Genomic DNA, 13,479 nt, shown 5'->3' with positions numbered 1-13,479 from the left:
TAGACTCGTACTCTGGCCTAATGGTTAAGGTCTTACCTCTTACTCTGGCCTAATAGCTAAGGTCTTAAATCTTACTCTGGCCCAATAGTTAAAGTCTTAGACTCGTACTCTGGCCTAATGGTTAAGGCCTTAACTCTTACTCTGGCCTACTGGTTAAGGTCTTAACTCTTTCTCTGGCCTACAGGTTAAGGCCTTAACTCTTACTCTGGCCTAATAGCTAAGGTCTTAGACTCGTACTCTGGCCTAATAGCTAAGGTCTTAACTCTTACTATGGCCTACTGGTTAAGGTCTTAGCTCTTACTCTGGCCTAATGGTTAAGGTCTTAACTCTTACTCTGGCCTAATAGCTAAGGTCTTAACTCTTACTCTGGCCTAATAGCTAAGGTCTTAGACTCATACTCTGGCCTAATGGTCAAGGTCTTAACTCTTACTCTGGCCTACTGGTTATGGTCTTAACTCTTACTCTGGCCTAATAGCTAAGGTCTTAACTCTTACTCTGGCCTAACAGCTAAGGTCTTAGACTCGTACCATGGCCTACAGGTTAAGGTCTTAACTCTTACTCTGGCCTACTGGTAAGGTCTTAACTCTTACTCTGGCCTACTGGTTAAAGTCTTAACTCTTACTCTGGCCTAATGGTTAAGGTCTTAACTCTTACTCTGGCCTAATAGCTAATGTCTTAGACGCGTACTCTGGCCTAATGGTTAAGGTCTTAACTCTTACTCTGGCCTACTTGTTAAGGTCTTAACTCTTACTCTGGCCTAATAGCTAAGGTCTTAGACTCGTACTCTGTCCTAATGGTTAAGGTCTTAACTCTTACTCTGGCCTAATAGCTAAGGTCTTAACTCTTACTCTGGCCTAATAGCTAAGGTCTTAGACTCGTACTTTGGCCTACTGGTTAAGGTCTTAACTCTTTCTCTGGCCTACTGGTTAAGGTCTTAAGTCTTACTCTGGTGTAATAGCTAAGGTCTTAGACTCGTACTCTGGCCTAATGTTTAAGGTCCTAACTCTTACTCTGGCCTACTGGTTAGGGTCTTAACTCTTAGTCTGGCCTAATAGCTAAGGTCTTAACTCTTACTCTGGCCTAGTAGCTAATGTCTTAGACTCGTACTCTGGCCTAATGGTTAAGGTCTTAATTCTTACTCTGGCCTAATAGCTAAAGTCTTAACTCTTACTCTGGCCTAATAGCTAAGGTCTTAGACTCGTACTATGGCCTACTGGTTAAGGTCTTAACTCTTACTCTGGCCTACTGGTTAAGTTCTTAACTCTTACTCTGGCCTAATAGCTATGGTCTTAGACTAGTACTCTGTCCTAATGGTTAAGGTCTTAACTCTTACTCTGGCCTAATAGCTAAGGTCTTAACTCTTACTCTGGCCTAATAGCTAAGGTCTTAGACTCGTACTCTGGCCTAATGGTGAAGGTCTTAACTCTTACTCTGGCCTACTGGTTAGTGTCTTAACTCTTACTCTGGCCTATTAGCTAAGGTCTTAACTCTTACTCTGGCCTAATAGCTAAGGTCTTAACTCTTACTCTGGCCTAATAGCTAAGGTCTTAGACTCGTACTCCGGCCTAATGGTTAAGGTCTTAACTCTTACTCTGGCCTAATAGCTAAGGTCTTAACTCTTACTCTGGCCTAATAGCTAAGGTCTTAGACTCGTATTCTGGCCTAATGGTTAAGGTCTTAACTCTTACTCTGGCCTACTGGTTAGTTTCTTAACTCTTACTCTGGCCTAATAGCTAAATTCTTAGACTCGTACTCTGGCCTAATGGATAAGGTCTTAACTCTTACTCTGGCCTAATAGCTAAAGTCTTAACTCTTACTCTGGCCTAATAGCTAAGGTCTTAACTCTTACTCTGGCCTAATAGCTAAGGTCTTAGACTCGTACTCTGGCCTAATGGTTAAGGTCTTAACTCTTATTCTGGCCTAATAGCTAAGGTCTTAACTCTTACTCTGGCCTAATAGCTAAATTCTTAGACTCGTACTCTGGCCTAATGGATAAGGTCTTAACTCTTACTCTGGCCTAATAGCTAAAGTCTTAACTCTTACTCTGGCCTAATAGCTAAGGTCTTAGACTCGTACTATGGCCTACTGGTTAAGGTCTTAACTCTTACTCTGGCCTACTGGTTAAGTTCTTAACTATTACTCTGGCATAATAGCTAAGATCTTAGACTCGTACTCTGGCATAATGGTTAGGGTCTTAACTCTTACTCTGGCCTAATAGCTAAGTTCTTAGACTCGTACTCTGGCCTAATGGTTAAGGTCTTAACTCTTACTCTGGCCTAATAGCTAAGGTCTTAGACTCGTACTATGGCCTACTGGTTAAGGTCTTAACTCTTACTCTGGCCTACTGGTTAATGTCTTAACTCTTACTTTGGCCTAATAGCTATGGTCTTAACTCTTACTCTGGCCTAATAGCTAAGGTCTTAACTCTTACTCTGGCCTAATAGCTAAGGTCTTAACTCTTACTCTGGCCTAATAGCTAAGGTCTTAGACTCGTACTGTGGCCTTTTGGTTAAGGTCCTAACTCTTACTCTGACCTACTGGTTAAGGTCTTAACTCTTACTCTGGCCTAATAGCTAAGGTCTTAGACTCGTACTCTGGCCTAATAGCTAAGGTCTTAGACTCGTACTCTGGCCTAATAGTTAAGGTCTTAACTCTTACTCTGGCCTTCTGGTTAAGGTCTTAACTCTTACTCTGGCCTAATAGCTAAGGTCTTAACTCTTACTCTGGCCTAATAGCTAAGGTCTTAGACTCGTACTATGGCCTACAAGTTAAGGTCTTAACTCTTACTCTGGCCTACTGGTTAGTGTCTTAACTCTTACTCTGGCCTATTAGCTAAGGTCTTAACTCTTACTCTGGCCTAATAGCTAAGGTCTTAGACTCGTACTCTGGCCTAATGGTTAAGGTCTTAACTCTTACTCTGGCCTAATAGCTAAGGTCTTAACTCTTACTCTGGCCTAATAGCTAAGGTCTTAGACTCGTACTCTGGCCTAATGGTTAAGGTCTTAACTCTTACTCTGGCCTACTGGTTAGTTTCTTAACTCTTACTCTGGCCTAATAGCTAAATTCTTAGACTCGTACTCTGGCCTAATGGATAAGGTCTTAACTCTTACTCTGGCCTAATAGCTAAAGTCTTAACTCTTACTCTGGCCTAATAGCTAAGGTCTTAACTCTTACTCTGGCCTAATAGCTAAGGTCTTAGACTCGTACTCTGGCCTAATGGTTAAGGTCTTAACTCTTATTCTGGCCTAATAGCTAAGGTCTTAACTCTTACTCTGGCCTCATAGCTAAATTCTTAGACTCGTACTCTGGCCTAATGGATAAGGTCTTAACTCTTACTCTGGCCTAATAGCTAAAGTCTTAACTCTTACTCTGGCCTAATAGCTAAGGTCTTAGACTCGTACTATGGCCTACTGGTTAAGGTCTTAACTCTTACTCTGGCCTACTGGTTAAGTTCTTAACTCTTACTCTGGCATAATAGCTAAGATCTTAGACTCGTACTCTGGCATAATGGTTAGGGTCTTAACTCTTACTCTGGCCTAATAGCTAAGTTCTTAGACTCGTACTCTGGCCTAATGGTTAAGGTCTTAACTCTCACTCTGGCCTAATAGCTAAGGTCTTAGACTCGTACTATGGCCTACTGGTTAAGGTCTTAACTCTTACTCTGGCCTACTGGTTAATGTCTTAACTCTTACTTTAGCCTAATAGCTATGGTCTTAACTCTTACTCTGGCCTAATAGCTAAGGTCTTAACTCTTACTCTGGCCTAATAGCTAAGGTCTTAACTCTTACTCTGGCCTAATAGCTAAGGTCTTAGACTCGTACTGTGGCCTTTTGGTTAAGGTCCTAACTCTTACTCTGACCTACTGGTTAAGGTCTTAACTCTTACTCTGGCCTAATAGCTAAGGTCTTAGACTCGTACTCTGGCCTAATAGCTAAGGTCTTAGACTCATACTCTGGCCTAATAGTTAAGGTCTTAACTCTTACTCTGGCCTTCTGGTTAAGGTCTTAACTCTTACTCTGGCCTAATAGCTAAGGTCTTAACTCTTACTCTGGCCTAATAGCTAAGGTCTTAGACTCGTACTATGGCCTACAAGTTAAGGTCTTAACTCTTACTCTGGCCTACTGGTTAAGTTCTTAACTCTTAACCTGGCCTAATAGCTAAGGGGTTAGATTCGTACTCTGGCCTAATGGTTAAGGCCTTAACTCTTACTCTGGCCTACTGGTTAAGGTCTTAACTCTTTCTCTGGCATACAGGTTAAGGTCTTAACTCTTACTCTGGCCTAATAGCTAAGGTCTTAGACTCGTACTCTGGCCTAATAGCTAAGGTCTTAACTCTTACTATCGCCTACTGGTTAAGGTCTTAGCTCTTACTCTGGCCTAATGGTTAAGGTCTTAACTCTTACTCTGGCCTAATAGCTAAGGTCTTAACTCTTACTCTGGCCTAATAGCTAAGGTCTTAGACTCATACTCTGGCCTAATGGTCAAGGTCTTAACTCTTACTCTGGCCTACTGGTTATGGTCTTAACTCCTACTCTGGCCTAATAGCTAAGGTCTTAACTCTTATTCTGGCCTAACAGCTAAGGTCTTAGACTCGTACCATGGCCTACAGGTTAAGGTCTTAACTCTTACTCTGGCCTACTGGTTAAGGTCTTAACTCTTACTCTGGCCTACTGGTTAAAGTCTTAACTCTTACTCTGGCCTAATGGTTAAGGTCTTAACTCTTACTCTGGCCTAATAGCTAATGTCTTAGACTCGTACTCTGGCCTAATGGTTATGGTCTTAACTCTTACTCTGGCCTAATAGCTAAGGTCTTAACTCTTACTCTGGCCTAAGAGCTAAGGTCTTAGACTCGTACTCTGGCCTACTGGTTAAGGTCTTAACTCTTTCTCTGGCCTACTGGTTAAGGTCTTAAGTCTTACTCTGGCGTAATAGCTAAGGTCTTAGACTCGTACTCTGGCCTAATGTTTAAGGTCTTAACTCTTACTCTGGCCTACTGGTTAGGGTCTTAACTCTTAGTCTGGCCTAATGGCTAAGGTCTTAACTCTTACTCTGGCCTAGTAGCTAAGGTCTTAGACTCGTACTCTGGCCTAATGGTTAAGGTCTTAACTCTTACTCTGGCCTAATAGCTAAAGTCTCAACTCTTACTCTGGCCTAATAGCTAAGGTCTTAGACTCGTACTATGGCCTACTGGTTAAGGTCTTAACTCTTACTCTGGCCTACTGGTTAAGTTCTTAACTCTTACTCTGGCCTAATAGCTATGGTCTTAGACTAGTACTCTGGCCTAATGGTTAAGGTCTTAACTCTTACTCTGGCCTAATAGCTAAGGTCTTAACTCTTACTCTGGCCTAATAGCTAAGGTTTTAGACTCGTACTCTGGCCTAATGGTGAAGGTCTTAACTCTTACTCTGGCCTACTGGTTAGTGTCTTAACTCTTACTCTGGCCTAATAGCTAAGGTCTTAACTCTTACTCTTGCCTAATAGCTAAGGTCTTAGACTCCTTACTCTGGCCTAATGGTTAAGGTCTTAACTCTTACTCTGGCCTACTGGTTAGTTTCTTAACTCTTACTCTGGCCTAATAGCTAAGGTCTTAACTCTTACTCTGGCCTAATAGCTAAATTCTTAACTCTTACTCTGGCCTAATAGCTAAGGTCTTAGACTCGTACTATGGCCTACTGGTTAAGGTCTTAACTCTTACTCTGGCCTACTGGTTAAGTTCTTAACTCTTACTCTGGCATAATAGCTAAGATCTTAGACTCGTACTCTGGCCTAATGGTTAAGGTCTTAACTCTTACTCTGGCCTAATAGCTAAGGTCTTAACTCTTACTCTGGCCTAATAGCTAAGGTCTTAGACTCATACTCTGGCCTAATGGTTAATGTCTTAACTCTTACTCTGGCCTACTGGTTAAGGTCTTAACTCTTACTCTGGCCTAATAGCTAAGGTCTTAGACTCATACTCTGGCCTAATGGTTAATGTCTTAACTCTTATTCTGGCCTACTGGTTAAGGTCTTAACTCTTAGTCTTGCCTAACAGCTAAGGTCTTAACTCTTACTTTGGCCTAATAGATAAGGTCTTAGACTCGTACTCTGGCCTAATGGTTAAGGTCTTAACTCTTACTCTGGCCTAATGGTTAAGGTCTTAACTCTTACTCTGGCCTAATAGCTAAGGTCTTAGACTCGTACTATGGCCTACAGGTTAAAGTCTTAACTCTTACTCTGGCCTAATAGCTGAGGTCTTTGACTCGTACTCTGGCCTAATGGTTAAGGTTTTATCTCTTACTCTGGCCTACTGGTTGGGGTCTTAACTCTTACTCTGGCCTAATGGTTAAGGTCTTAACTTTTACTCTGGCCTAATGGTTAAGGTCTTAGACTCGTACGCTGGCCTAATGGTTAAGGTCTTAACTCTTACTCTGGCCTACAGGTTAAGGTCTTAACTCTTACTCTGGCCTACTGGTTAAGGTCTTAACTCTTCCTCTGGCCTGATAGCTAAGGTCTTAGACTCGTACTATGGCCTACAGGTTAAGGTCTTAACTCTTACTCTGGCCTAAGGTCTTAGACTCGAACTCTGGCCTAATGGTTAAGGTCTTAACTATTACTCTGGCCTAATAGTTAAGGTCTTAACTCTTACTCTGGCCTAATAGCTAAGGTCTTAGACTGGTACTCTGGCCTAATGGTTAAGGTCTTAATTCTTACTCTGGCCTAATAGCTAAAGTCTTAACTCTTACTCTGGCCTAATAGCTAAGGTCTTAGACTCCTACTATGGCCTACTGGTTAAGGTCTTAACTCTTACTCTGGCCTACTGGTTAAGTTCTTAACTCTTACTCTGGCCTAATAGCTAAGGTCTTAGACTCGTACTCTGGCCTAATGGTTAAGGTCTTAAATCTTACTCTGGCCTAATAGCTAAGGTCTTAACTCTTACTCTGGCCTAATAGCTAAGGTCTTAGACTCGTACTCTGGCCTAATGGTTAAGTTCTTAACTCTTACTCTGGCCTAATAGCTAAGGTCTTAGACTCGTACTATGGCCTGCTGGTTAAGGTCTTAACTCTTACTCTGGCCTACTGGTTAAGTTCTTAACTCTTACTCTGGCATAATAGCTAAGGTCTTAGACTCGTACTCTGGCCTAATGGTTAAGATCTTAACTCTTACTCTGGCCTAATAGCTAAGGTCTTAATTTTTACTCTGGCCTAATAGCTAAGGTCTTAGACTCGTACCCTGGCCTAATGGTTAAGGTCTTAACTCTTACTCTGGCCTACTGGTTAAGGTGTTAACTCTTACTCTGGCCTAATAGCTAAGGTCTTAGACTCGTACTCTGGCCTAATGGTTAAGGTCTTAACTCTTATTCTGGCCTACTGGTTAAGGTCTTAACTCTTACTCTGGCCTAACAGCTAAGGTCTTAACTCTTACTTTGGCCTAAAAGCTAAGGTCTTAGACTCGTACTCTGGCTTAATGGTTAAGGTCTTAACGCTTACTCTGGCCTAATGGTTAAGGTCTTCGACTCGTACTCTGGCCTAATGGTTAAGGTCTTAACTCTTACTCTGGCCTACTGGTTAAGGTCTTAACTCTTACTCTGGCCTAATAGCTAAGGTCTTAGACTCGAACTATGACCTACAGGTTAAGGTCTTAACTCTTACTCTGGCCTAATAGCTAAGGTCTTAGACTCGAACTCTGGCCTAATGGTTAAGGTCTTAACTCTTACTCTGGCCTAATAGCTAAGGTCTTACCTCTTACTCTGGCCTAATAGCTAAAGTCTTAGACTCGTACTATGGCCTACTGGTTAAGGTCTTAACTCTTACTCTGGCCTACTGGTTAAGTTCTTAACTCTTACTCTGGCATAATAGCTAAGATCTTAGACTCGTACTCTGGCCTAATGGTTAAGGTCTTAACTCTTACTCTGGCCTAATAGCTAAGGTCTTAACTCTTACTCTGGCCTAATAGCTAAGGTCTTAGACTCGTACCCTGGCCTAATGGTTAAGGTCTTAACTCTTACTCTGGCCTACTGGTTAAGGTCTTAACTCTTACTCTGGCCTAATAGCTAAGGTCTTAGACTCATACTCTGGCCTAATGGTTAATGTCTTAACTCTTATTCTGGCCTACTGGTTATGGTCTTAACTCTTAGTCTTGCCTAACAGCTAAGGTCTTAACTCTTACTTTGGCCTAATAGCTAAGGTCTTAGACTCGTACTCTGGCCTAATGGTTAAGGTCTTAACTCTTACTCCGGCCTAATGGTTAAGGTCTTAACTCTTACTCTGGCCTAATAGCTAAGGTCTTAGATTCGTACTATGGCCTACAGGTTAAAGTCTTAACTCTTACTCTGGCCTAATAGCTAAGGTCTTAGACTCAAACTCTGGCCTAATGGTTAAGGTCTTAACTCTTACTCTGGCCTAATAGCTAAGGTCTTTGACTCGTACTCTGGCCTAATGGTTAAGGTCTTATCTCTTACTCTGGCCTACTGGTTAGGGTCTTAACTCTTACTCTGGCCTAATAGCTAAGGTCTTAGACTCGTACTCTGGCCTAAGGGTTAAGGTCTTAACTTTTACTCTGGCCTAATGGTTAAGGTCTTAGACTCGTACGCTGTCCTAATGGTTAAGGTCTTAACTCTTACTCTGGCCTACAGGTTAAGGTCTTAACTCTTACTCTTGCCTACTGGTTAAGGTCTTAACTCTTCCTCTGGCCTAATAGCTAAGGTCTTAGACTCGTACTATGGCCTAATGTTTAAGGTCTTAACTCTTACTCTGGCCTACTGGTTAGGGTCTTAACTCTTAGTCTGGCCTAATAGCTAAGGTCTTAACTCTTACTCTGGCCTAGTAGCTAAGGTCTTAGACTCGTACTCTGGCCTAATGGTTAAGGTCTTAACTCTTACTCTGGCCTAATAGCTAAAGTCTTAACTCTTACTCTGGCCTAATAGCTAAGGTCTTAGACTCGTACTATGGCCTACTGGTTAAGGTCTTAACTCTTACTCTGGCCTAATAGCTATGGTCTTAGACTAGTACTCTGGCCTAATGGTTAAGGTCTTAACTCTTACTCTGGCCTAATAGCTAAGGTCTTAACTCTTACTCTGGCCTATTAGCTAAGGTCTTAGACTCGTACTCTGGCCTACTGGTTAAGGTCTTAACTCTTTCTCTGGCCTACTGGTTAAGGTCTTAAGTCTTACTCTGGCGTAATAGCTAAGGTCTTAGACTCGTACTCTGGCCTAATGTTTAAGGTCCTAACTCTTACTCTGGCCTACTGGTTAGGGTCTTAACTCTTAGTCTGGCCTAATAGCTAAGGTCTTAACTCTTACTCTGGCCTAGTAGCTAAGGTCTTAGACTCGTACTCTGGCCTAATGGTTAAGGTCTTAATTCTTACTCTGGCCTAATAGCTAAAGTCTTAACTCTTACTCTGGCCTAATAGCTAAGGTCTTAGACTCGTACTATGGCCTACTGGTTAAGGTCTTAACTCTTACTCTGGCCTACTGGTTAAGTTCTTAACTCTTACTCTGGCCTAATAGCTATGGTCTTAGACTAGTACTCTGTCCTAATGGTTAAGGTCTTAACTCTTACTCTGGCCTAATAGCTAAGGTCTTAACTCTTACTCTGGCCTAATAGCTAAGGTCTTAGACTCGTACTCTGGCCTAATGGTGAAGGTCTTAACTCTTACTCTGGCCTACTGGTTAAGTTCTTAACTCTTACTCTGGCCTAATAGCTATGGTCTTAGACTAGTACTCTGTCCTAATGGTTAAGGTCTTAACTCTTACTCTGGCCTAATAGCTAAGGTCTTAACTCTTACTCTGGCCTAATAGCTAAGGTCTTAGACTCGTACTCTGGCCTAATGGTGAAGGTCTTAACTCTTACTCTGGCCTACTGGTTAGTGTCTTAACTCTTACTCTGGCCTATTAGCTAAGGTCTTAACTCTTACTCTGGCCTAATAGCTAAGGTCTTAACTCTTACTCTGGCCTAATAGCTAAGGTCTTAGACTCGTACTCTGGCCTAATGGTTAAGGTCTTAACTCTTACTCTGGCCTAATAGCTAAGGTCTTAGACTCGTACTCTGGCCTAATGGTTAAGGTCTTAACTCTTACTCTGGCCTACTGGTTAGTTTCTTAACTCTTACTCTGGCCTAATAGCTAAATTCTTAGACTCGTACTCTGGCCTAATGGATAAGGTCTTAACTCTTACTCTGGCCTAATAGCTAAAGTCTTAACTCTTACTCTGGCCTAATAGCTAAGGTCTTAACTCTTACTCTGGCCTAATAGCTAAGGTCTTAACTCTTACTCTGGCCTAATAGCTAAGGTCTTAGACTCGTACTCTGGCCTAATGGTCAAGGTCTTAACTCTTACTCTGGCCTACTGGTTAAGGTGTTAACTGTTACTCTGGCCTAATAGCTAAGGTCTTAGACTCTTACTCTGGCCTAATGGTTAAGGTCTTAACTCTTACTCTGGCCTACTGGTTATGGTCTTAACTCCTACTCTGGCCTAATAGCTAAGGTCTTAACTCTTATTCTGGCCTAACAGCTAAGGTCTTAGACTCGTACCATGGCCTACAGGTTAAGGTCTTAACTCTTACTCTGGCCTAATAGCTAAATTCTTAGACTCGTACTCTGGCCTAATGGATAAGGTCTTAACTCTTACTCTGGCCTAATAGCTAAAGTCTTAACTCTTACTCTGGCCTAATAGCTAAGGTCTTAGACTCATACTCTGGCCTAATGGTCAAGGTCTTAACTCTTACTCTGGCCTACTGGTTATGGTCTTAACTCCTACTCTGGCCTAATAGCTACGGTCTTAACTCTTATTCTGGCCTAACAGCTAAGGTCTTAGACTCGTACCATGGCCTACAGGTTAAGGTCTTAACTCTTACTCTGGCCTACTGGTTAAGGTCTTAACTCTTACTCTGGCCTACTGGTTAAAGTCTTAACTCTTACTCTGGCCTAATGGTTAAGGTCTTAACTCTTACTCTGGCCTAATAGCTAATGTCTTAGACTCGTACTCTGGCCTAATGGTTATGGTCTTAACTCTTACTCTGGCCTAATAGCTAAGGTCTTAACTCTTACTCTGGCCTAAGAGCTAAGGTCTTAGACTCGTACTCTGGCCTACTGGTTAAGGTCTTAACTCTTTCTCTGGCCTACTGGTTAAGGTCTTAAGTCTTACTCTGGCGTAATAGCTAAGGTCTTAGACTCGTACTCTGGCCTAATGTTTAAGGTCTTAACTCTTACTCTGGCCTACTGGTTAGGGTCTTAACTCTTAGTCTGGCCTAATGGCTAAGGTCTTAACTCTTACTCTGGCCTAGTAGCTAAGGTCTTAGACTCGTACTCTGGCCTAATGGTTAAGGTCTTAACTCTTACTCTGGCCTAATAGCTAAAGTCTCAACTCTTACTCTGGCCTAATAGCTAAGGTCTTAGACTCGTACTATGGCCTACTGGTTAAGGTCTTAACTCTTACTCTGGCCTACTGGTTAAGTTCTTAACTCTTACTCTGGCCTAATAGCTATGGTCTTAGACTAGTACTCTGGCCTAATGGTTAAGGTCTTAACTCTTACTCTGGCCTAATAGCTAAGGTCTTAACTCTTACTCTGGCCTAATAGCTAAGGTTTTAGACTCGTACTCTGGCCTAATGGTGAAGGTCTTAACTCTTACTCTGGCCTACTGGTTAGTGTCTTAACTCTTACTCTGGCCTAATAGCTAAGGTCTTAACTCTTACTCTTGCCTAATAGCTAAGGTCTTAGACTCCTTACTCTGGCCTAATGGTTAAGGTCTTAACTCTTACTCTGGCCTACTGGTTAGTTTCTTAACTCTTACTCTGGCCTAATAGCTAAGGTCTTAACTCTTACTCTGGCCTAATAGCTAAATTCTTAGACTCGTACTCTGGCCTAATGGATAAGGTCTGAACTCTTACTCTGGCCTAATAGCTAAAGTCTTAACTCTTACTCTGGCCTAATAGCTAAGGTCTTAGACTCGTACTATGGCCTACTGGTTAAGGTCTTAACTCTTACTCTGGCCTACTGGTTAAGTTCTTAACTCTTACTCTGGCATAATAGCTAAGATCTTAGACTCGTACTCTGGCCTAATGGTTAAGGTCTTAACTCTTACTCTGGCCTAATAGCTAAGGTCTTAACTCTTACTCTGGCCTAATAGCTAAGGTCTTAGACTCGTACCCTGGCCTAATGGTTAAGGTCTTAACTCTTACTCTGGCCTACTGGTTAAGGTCTTAACTCTTACTCTGGCCTAATAGCTAAGGTCTTAGACTCATACTCTGGCCTAATGGTTAATGTCTTAACTCTTATTCTGGCCTACTGGTTAAGGTCTTAACTCTTAGTCTTGCCTAACAGCTAAGGTCTTAACTCTTACTTTGGCCTAATAGATAAGGTCTTAGACTCGTACTCTGGCCTAATGGTTAAGGTCTTAACTCTTACTCTGGCCTAATGGTTAAGGTCTTAACTCTTACTCTGGCCTAATAGCTAAGGTCTTAGACTCGTACTATGGCCTACAGGTTAAAGTCTTAACTCTTACTCTGGCCTAATAGCTGAGGTCTTTGACTCGTACTCTGGCCTAATGGTTAAGGTTTTATCTCTTACTCTGGCCTACTGGTTGGGGTCTTAACTCTTACTCTGGCCTAATAGCTAAGGTCTTAGACTCGTACTCTGGCCTAATGGTTAAGGTCTTAACTTTTACTCTGGCCTAATGGTTAAGGTCTTAGACTCGTACGCTGGCCTAATGGTTAAGGTCTTAACTCTTACTCTGGCCTACAGGTTAAGGTCTTAACTCTTACTCTGGCCTACTGGTTAAGGTCTTAACTCTTCCTCTGGCCTGATAGCTAAGGTCTTAGACTCGTACTATGGCCTACAGGTTAAGGTCTTAACTCTTACTCTGGCCTAAGGTCTTAGACTCGAACTCTGGCCTAATGGTTAAGGTCTTAACTATTACTCTGGCCTAATAGTTAAGGTCTTAACTCTTACTCTGGCCTAATAGCTAAGGTCTTAGACTGGTACTCTGGCCTAATGGTTAAGGTCTTAATTCTTACTCTGGCCTAATAGCTAAAGTCTTAACTCTTACTCTGGCCTAATAGCTAAGGTCTTAGACTCCTACTATGGCCTACTGGTTAAGGTCTTAACTCTTACTCTGGCCTACTGGTTAAGTTCTTAACTCTTACTCTGGCCTAATAGCTAAGGTCTTAGACTCGTACTCTGGCCTAATGGTTAAGGTCTTAAATCTTACTCTGGCCTAATAGCTAAGGTCTTAACTCTTACTCTGGCCTAATAGCTAAGGTCTTAGACTCGTACTCTGGCCTAATGGTTAAGTTCTTAACTCTTACTCTGGCCTAATAGCTAAGGTCTTAGACTCGTACTATGGCCTGCTGGTTAAGGTCTTAACTCTTACTCTGGCCTACTGGTTAAGTTCTTAACTCTTACTCTGGCATAATAGCTAAGGTCTTAGACTCGTACTCTGGCCTAATGGTTAAGATCTTAACTCTTACTCTGGCCTAATAGCTAAGGTCTTAATTTTTACTCTGGCCT

Source organism: Triturus cristatus, chromosome 10 (genome assembly GCF_964204655.1).
Source record: "Triturus cristatus chromosome 10, aTriCri1.1, whole genome shotgun sequence".
NCBI lineage: Eukaryota > Metazoa > Chordata > Amphibia > Caudata > Salamandridae > Triturus > Triturus cristatus.
This window is presented reverse-complemented; position numbering follows the sequence as displayed.